This window comes from Ailuropoda melanoleuca, chromosome 2, assembly GCF_002007445.2.
Source record: "Ailuropoda melanoleuca isolate Jingjing chromosome 2, ASM200744v2, whole genome shotgun sequence".
Classification (NCBI taxonomy): Eukaryota; Metazoa; Chordata; class Mammalia; order Carnivora; family Ursidae; genus Ailuropoda; species Ailuropoda melanoleuca.
The window spans coordinates 156,608,967-156,615,832 of NC_048219.1; positions in this window are offsets into that span (position 1 = coordinate 156,608,967).

Below are 6,866 nucleotides of genomic sequence, written 5' to 3' on the forward strand. Positions count from 1 at the left end.
CTTGCCCTCTTCAATTTCATTTTAATTTTTATTTCATTGTAAACTGCTTTTGAAGCAGAATCTTTGTTAAAAATAACTCTTAAATTTCTCCCCTGATTTTCAAAGTAATGCATGTTTGTCACTGAAATTTTTGAAAATTAAAAAAGCATAAAAAATTAAAATTATCTATAATACCATCACCCAGACATAACTATGCTAACATATGGTCAACTTCTTCCCATATTTATTTAGGCAGAGAGATTATGGATCGTTCTGCTCTGTTCTGTTTTGACTAGTAACATTATATCATGAGCATTTCCCAATATTATTCAATATTAATTGAATATTTTCCACCATATTGATATGATGTAACCTAACCAATCCATTATTTTGGATGTTCGGTTTTCAAATTTATAAATAATGTTGTGATATATATTGATAATATCCTAGAAGTGAATCTGTTGGATCAAATAAAATGAATACTCTGAACTATTGGTTCAATTTGCTAATCGCCCTTCTAAAAGGTTGTTTCCCTTTTTACCAGAAATGTGCATAATCTTACCAAGAGCAGGACGATTTGTTTCCCTTTTTACCAGAAATGTGCCCCTAACCTTACCAAGAGCAAGACAATTTGGAAAATTTTATTTAAGGAATATATTTCATAGCTGGAAACAACTCTCACTCTGTCACTATTAGAGATGTTGTTTCAGTAGGAAATGAAAAAATATAGCAAAAGATAGAAAATGAGGAAATCAAGATCCTTATATTTTTTTGACTACCATAAATTATTACCAATTCCGGGCAAGTTGATGGTCACAATGTATAAGTCTGAGTGCGCACAATATAATTCAAACTATAAATTTGGAAATTACATGTGAACAGAACAATGTTTGATTTACTTTTATTTCAATAGTTTTAAATCTCTTATTGTTCAGTACATGCATTGTTCCTTCACAGTGTCTGCTCCTAGAAGGCAGTTAGCGTTGAGTAATTTGTTGTGACAAGTAGCCCAACTCATTAACACACTGCATTTCTTTATATTTAAACTAGCGCGTGGTGCGTCTTTTTTGAACCTGTTCTGCTTTTCTTTCCTTTTTCAGATATATACATGTACCTGACATATACACCATCTCTTCCAATCCAACTGAAAGATAACATACAGGTGAATATGCAAGTGAAGAGAGAGCAGGATAACCACTGTTTCTCTGTCCCTTCTTCCTCAGGATCTGTCCCAAACTCTCCATCCCATCATTGCCATTTGTCTCAGGTCAAGAGCACCCTTTTGTGGACTTTATGTTAGGATGGTCTCTTCTCTGCCTCTTCTTTGTTCTTCTTCAGGAGAGTCATGTATTTGGGGAGTTTTCCTCTGTTTGTTGTCTCCACTTCTTTCAGAATAGTTATGTCCACTTTAGCCAGCTTCTCCCAAGTGCACAGTGACTCTTTCTCTTCCTCTCCCTCTACTTTCTTCCAACTCTTGCCCATTTACTTCAAGGAAGGCTCTCTATCCTTACGAGCTATTCCTATTCCCTTCCTCCTTTCATGAGCTAGAAGAAGCCCCGCATCTTGGCTGCCAAGTCACACACTTTGGGCAAGGAAAAGACCAAAATCCTTCATCCACCCTCATATGAAATGCTTAAAAGGGGTGCTCTAGCTGGTGGGTCCTCCGCCTGCAGAGCGTAGACTTGAAGAAAGAGAGAAGCTCAGAGAAAGGTAGGAGAGTGAGCATAGACTTGCTAATCTCAGCCAACTAGGTGGAGAACAAAAGCCAAACATAGGACTGTGAGGAACAAGAAAGCCCAGAATAAGGTGTGCAAATGGAAGATGATTTGGATAAACTCCAGAGACTGTTAGCAGAGTATTTTCCACCTGCTCTCCACCCCTTGCCTTGTGTAGTTGGCTGAGAATTACTAATAGCCAGCGTCTTAGTTCATTCAGGCTGCCATAACAAAAATACCACAGACTGGGTGCCTTAAACAACAAACATTTATTTCTTCACTATCTGGAAGTCCAAGATCAAGGTACTGGCACTGGCCGATAATTCGGGGTCTTATAAGGATCCACTTCCAGGTTCATAGATGCTATCTTCTTGCTATGTCCTCAGGTGTTAGAAGGGGCAAGAGAACTCTTGGGGTCTCTTTAATAAGGACACTCCCTGGGGCACCTGGGTGGCTCAGTTGGTTAAGTGGCTGCTTTCAGCTCAGGTAATGATCCTCGAGTCCCAAGATCAAGCCCTGCAACTAGGCTCCCTGCTCAGCAGGGAGTCTGCTTCTCCCTCTGCCCTCACCCATCCTGTGAATTTCTCTCTCTAATAAATAAATAAAATCTTAGAAAAAAAAGTCAGATTAAAAAAACAAAAAGGACCCTCCCATTGATGAGGGCCTTACCCTCATGATCCACTTCCTAATAGTGGGAATTAGCATTTCAACAAATGAGTTTGGTGGGTGGGGGACACAGACATTCAGTTCATCACAGCCAGGAGTAGTGGACAGTAGTCAGTGTTGCTGAGCCCCCAAGCAGTGTTAAAGAACAGTTAACTATGCAAGTCCAACACAGTGGATGCCAGAGAAGGGAAAAGGTGGGAAGAGAAGAGAAAGTAGTGGAGTTGTAACCACCATTGCCAGAGAGGACAAAGGAGGAAGAAAAACCAGGCCCAATTCCTTAAAAAGCGTCCAGACATTATCTCTGGAAAGCCTTTTCAAAATTGTCCTTACATACTCTTCTATCTTAAAAACAAATTTTTAAAATAAAACTAAAATTACTCTTCATTCAATTAAATGTTTAGTTGTATTTACTGTTTAATATTACATCAGTATTTTTCTGCTGTTCATATTAGCAAAGTATAGTAAATGTCTTTATCTGTAGAAGTCAACTGCGTTAGACAACTTCTAAGATCCTACCTTGTCACCGCAAAGTCTGTAATTCTATATTTTCACTTGCATTTTGTAAGCATTTGTAGCCTGTGCTGGGAATCTAGCTCATTCCTTTTTTTCACCTCCATAGGGATAGCAGTACAAGTTAAAAATAACCAACTTATAAATAAGCTAGTAGAACTAAACTAGTTGTATGTTGAATTTCTGCAAAGTATTTGAACTACTTTAAATATACACATGAGGTTGAATTAGGTGAATGTCATAATACTTTACATCTTAAAATTCTACAGTGTCTTAAAACGCGATGTAGGAAGATATGCTTTTTTTTTTTTTTAGAAGAGCAAGTATTTTTAAATTCATGGCTCTTGAAATGATCAGTTATTAAATATATTCTTATTAGCTTAACTTTAAGAAACATATTTATAATTTCAGTATTTTAAAATATTCAAATCTCCATCCACTTAAAAATCTACTTCATCTACAGCACACATCCCAAGCTTTAAATTTCATATTGCAAAATAAGGGTAATTTTAATTATATTTCTGGTAATATGAATATTACACATGACTCAGTTAATTGTAGGGGCACCACCACATAGAGTGGAAAATTCGTTAAGTATAGAATTGTTCTGAGGCGGTAATAGGAGAACCCGAGGATAGCTTTTTATTCTTGTGGGTCATAAGCCATAATATTCTTTCTCTCCTCTCAGAACATTTAAAATCTATTATGAATTCTTTTGTTGTGAATCACTGAGGCATTTTAAAGTAAGAAACTTACTTTCTGAAAGTAATAAATTAATGCTCTTTCAGTGAAATTTTCACTCAAATGTCAGAACCACTACCAAATTTGTNCCAAATTTGTACTTTTTTTTTTTTTAAAGATTTTATTTATTTATTCGACAGAGATAGAGACAGCCAGCGAGAGAGGGAGCACAAGCAGGGGGAGTGGGAGAGGAAGAAGCAGGCTCACAGCAGAAGAGCCCGACGTGGGGCTCGATCCCGCAACGCCGAGATCACGCCCTGAGCCGAAGGCAGACGCCTAACCGCTGTGCCACCCAGGCGCCCCTGTACTTTTTCTTTTTAATAAAAACTTTTTTAGTTTCACCATGTGGAAACGGTTTTGTCTAAAGAACTCCTTATTTTTGCAAATGTACCAATCACTTAAGTACTTTTTTTAAAAGATGTTATTTATTTGAGATAGAGAGTGCAAGAGAAACAGAACACCAGGGGAGGAAGAGGTGGGGAAGGGCAGAGGGAGGAGAAGCAAGCTCCCCACTGAGCAGGGAGCCTAATGCAGGCCTCAATCCCAAGACCCTGAGATCATGACTGGAACTGAAGGCAGATGCTCAACACCTCTGAAGTACTCTTAATAACAAAAATGTTAAAATTCCGTTAAACACATATGTACTGAATACAAGAGAAGTATAAGACACACTTACAGGATAGAATGGAATATGGAACGATCAGAATTTATAATTGTTACCTTATGGGATGGAGAGCTTTTCCCTAACAAACCACCAGGTCCTGGCAATGGGAGATAATTGTGTGTGCCCATGGTGTGGGGTGGGGGTGGAACGGGAGGTGGTGTTTAGGGTGACATGGGTGACAAGAGTGGTGAGGAAGTCAATAAGAATCATGCTTCTTTACCGGAGTTGTCTCAGATACAGATGAATGCCTCAATTCTCTTTGTAAGCAGCCATACTGACTATACTGTTGTCATACAGACCCTGTAGACATAGAGAATTGGATGCCTAAAAGCTTAAAAATTCATCTTTTCTTCATTTTCCTTCCTCCCACCACTTCCCCAGCACCAGGGAGTGTTTAAGGCAATGCAAAGTGGGCCAAAAATACCATTCTTAATGTGGGAAGAATATACTATCTAAATGTACCCAGAAAACAAACAAGAAGAGCTTTTAGTGTTTAACTGTAGAAATACGGTAGCCCCAGATTTCACTTTCCATGGTTTCAGTAACCCATGGTCCAGAAGTAGATGACCCTCCTTCTGACATAACGTCGGAAGGACAATAATAGGCTAAAACTGTGTCACATGCCTAGTCATTCACCTCACTTCATCTTATCACCATAAGAAGGGTTAGCATAGCACCGTAAGATATTTTGAGAAAAAGAGACATTTACATAACTTTCATTACAGTATATGATTATAAATGTTCTATTTTATTATTAGTTATTGTTAATCTCTTACTCTGCCTAATTTATAAATTTATCATAGATTGGTACAGAAAAAAACATAATATATATAGGATTTGGTATTATTCATGGCTTCAGACATTAACCGGGGGGGCCTTAAAATGTATCCCCCGAGGATAAGGGGGCACTATTGTAACTAGTCACAAGGCAGAAGAAAAAATATCTGTCCTAACATATTTCCTTTTCAGCATCATGTTCAATACCGGCCAAACATATACAGGCTCATGAAGATAATTTCACACAGTTTCCGCCAACTCTGGAAACAATTCTACTGGGAGGCTCGATAGTCCAGGTTAAGATTGCTCATTTTGTGACTTGTGAATCACTAATTGTACAAAATTATGGAAGAAAGCTATTTTCATTGTTAGTTCAGAACCAACAATGTTTGCAAAACATCAAGATTCCAGAAACTAGATTTTTGCAGATTTCATTGCTTGAAAATATCCTAACCTGTATCTTTCCAAGAAATTGTCTTTATTTTATAACAACCTGTTAACTCTCTCTTTAGCAGAACAAGGTCCACAGCAGCAAAACCCTAACAATAAGGCTAAGACAAACTTCCAGCAGTGACTTCCTCAGCAGAAGAATTTGAGGAAGCAAGCATGCTTATTCATTTGATATATCAACACAACTACTCCATACAGAACCTTTCACTCACACTTTAATTATATATATCCCATTATGGTATTACTCATTTTTTCAACATGCTTTTGAAAAGAAAAAAAAGTGCAGTACTTTAATAAGGTCTTTTTCTTTCAGTGTTATCATCCCATCCGTTCCTGCAACATAAAGATGTGGTATGAAGAATTTCCCATCTCAAAGAATGCCTTGTATCCCCACCAGCGAAGTAGGCACACTCTGGGAGGCCAGCCAGGATGTGGGAATGGCTCCCTATAAAACTGGATTTTTATATGTATGTTAAAACGGGATTTTACCTGTATTCGCAGTAGTTGTAGACTTAGGAAATGTGTTAGATCCTTCAAAAGCAAGCACATTGCTAAAATTCGGGGAATTCTTTCATTTTCCCGTTTTTGCAGAGAAGATAGATTCTAAAACAAATTTCCAAATTCGGGGGGGGCAATAGTTGAGGTACATTTATGGAGATGTTTCAATACTTTCTTTGGTTAGAAAAGTTTATGCAAACCAAACTCAAAAATTCTACAGCGTGCCTCGGGAACTCTATTTTAATAAACTCCAGGACTGTTCTAAGCGCCATCGGATTTCTTCACCGTGGAAATTGAAAATATTAACCAGTAAAATAACAGGCAGGTTTTCAGGAGGGTTGAGAAGAGTGGAATTAAGTTACCCAGCAAGCAAGACAGTCATCAAAGCTGCCCTTCGGGTTTGTCGGTTCCCACTCTTCCCCTCCTCCCCCACTCCTAACGCCAAGACAGAGCTATGGAGGGGCAAGATGGGCGAGGCAGAGAGTCTCTAGAATCGCCAGGTTTTTTTCCAGCGCGGCGCACCTGCCGCCCCCACTCCGTGCGGTCGCAGCTAACTTCCCGGTGGACGCCTCGGACCGAAGGGCAGGGGCGCACCTGGCGCACCAGCCTCCCCGGCGGGGGCGAGCTCGGCGCCCAGATTCGTGGGCCGAGGGAGCTCTCTATTTTTTTTCAAGTCAGCCTCCCGGAGGATGTTGGATTTGGCGGGGTGTGCTCTTTGAAATACTATATTGGGAACCTCACACATTAAAAAAGAATTTTTTTTTTTAAATTGCAAATCTTCCCAGTTCACTAGGCAGCTGGAGAGCAGGCCCGAAGCGGCGTCCCCTCCCGCCCTCCACCCCCGTTTCCCTCCTTCCCGCCCCCTC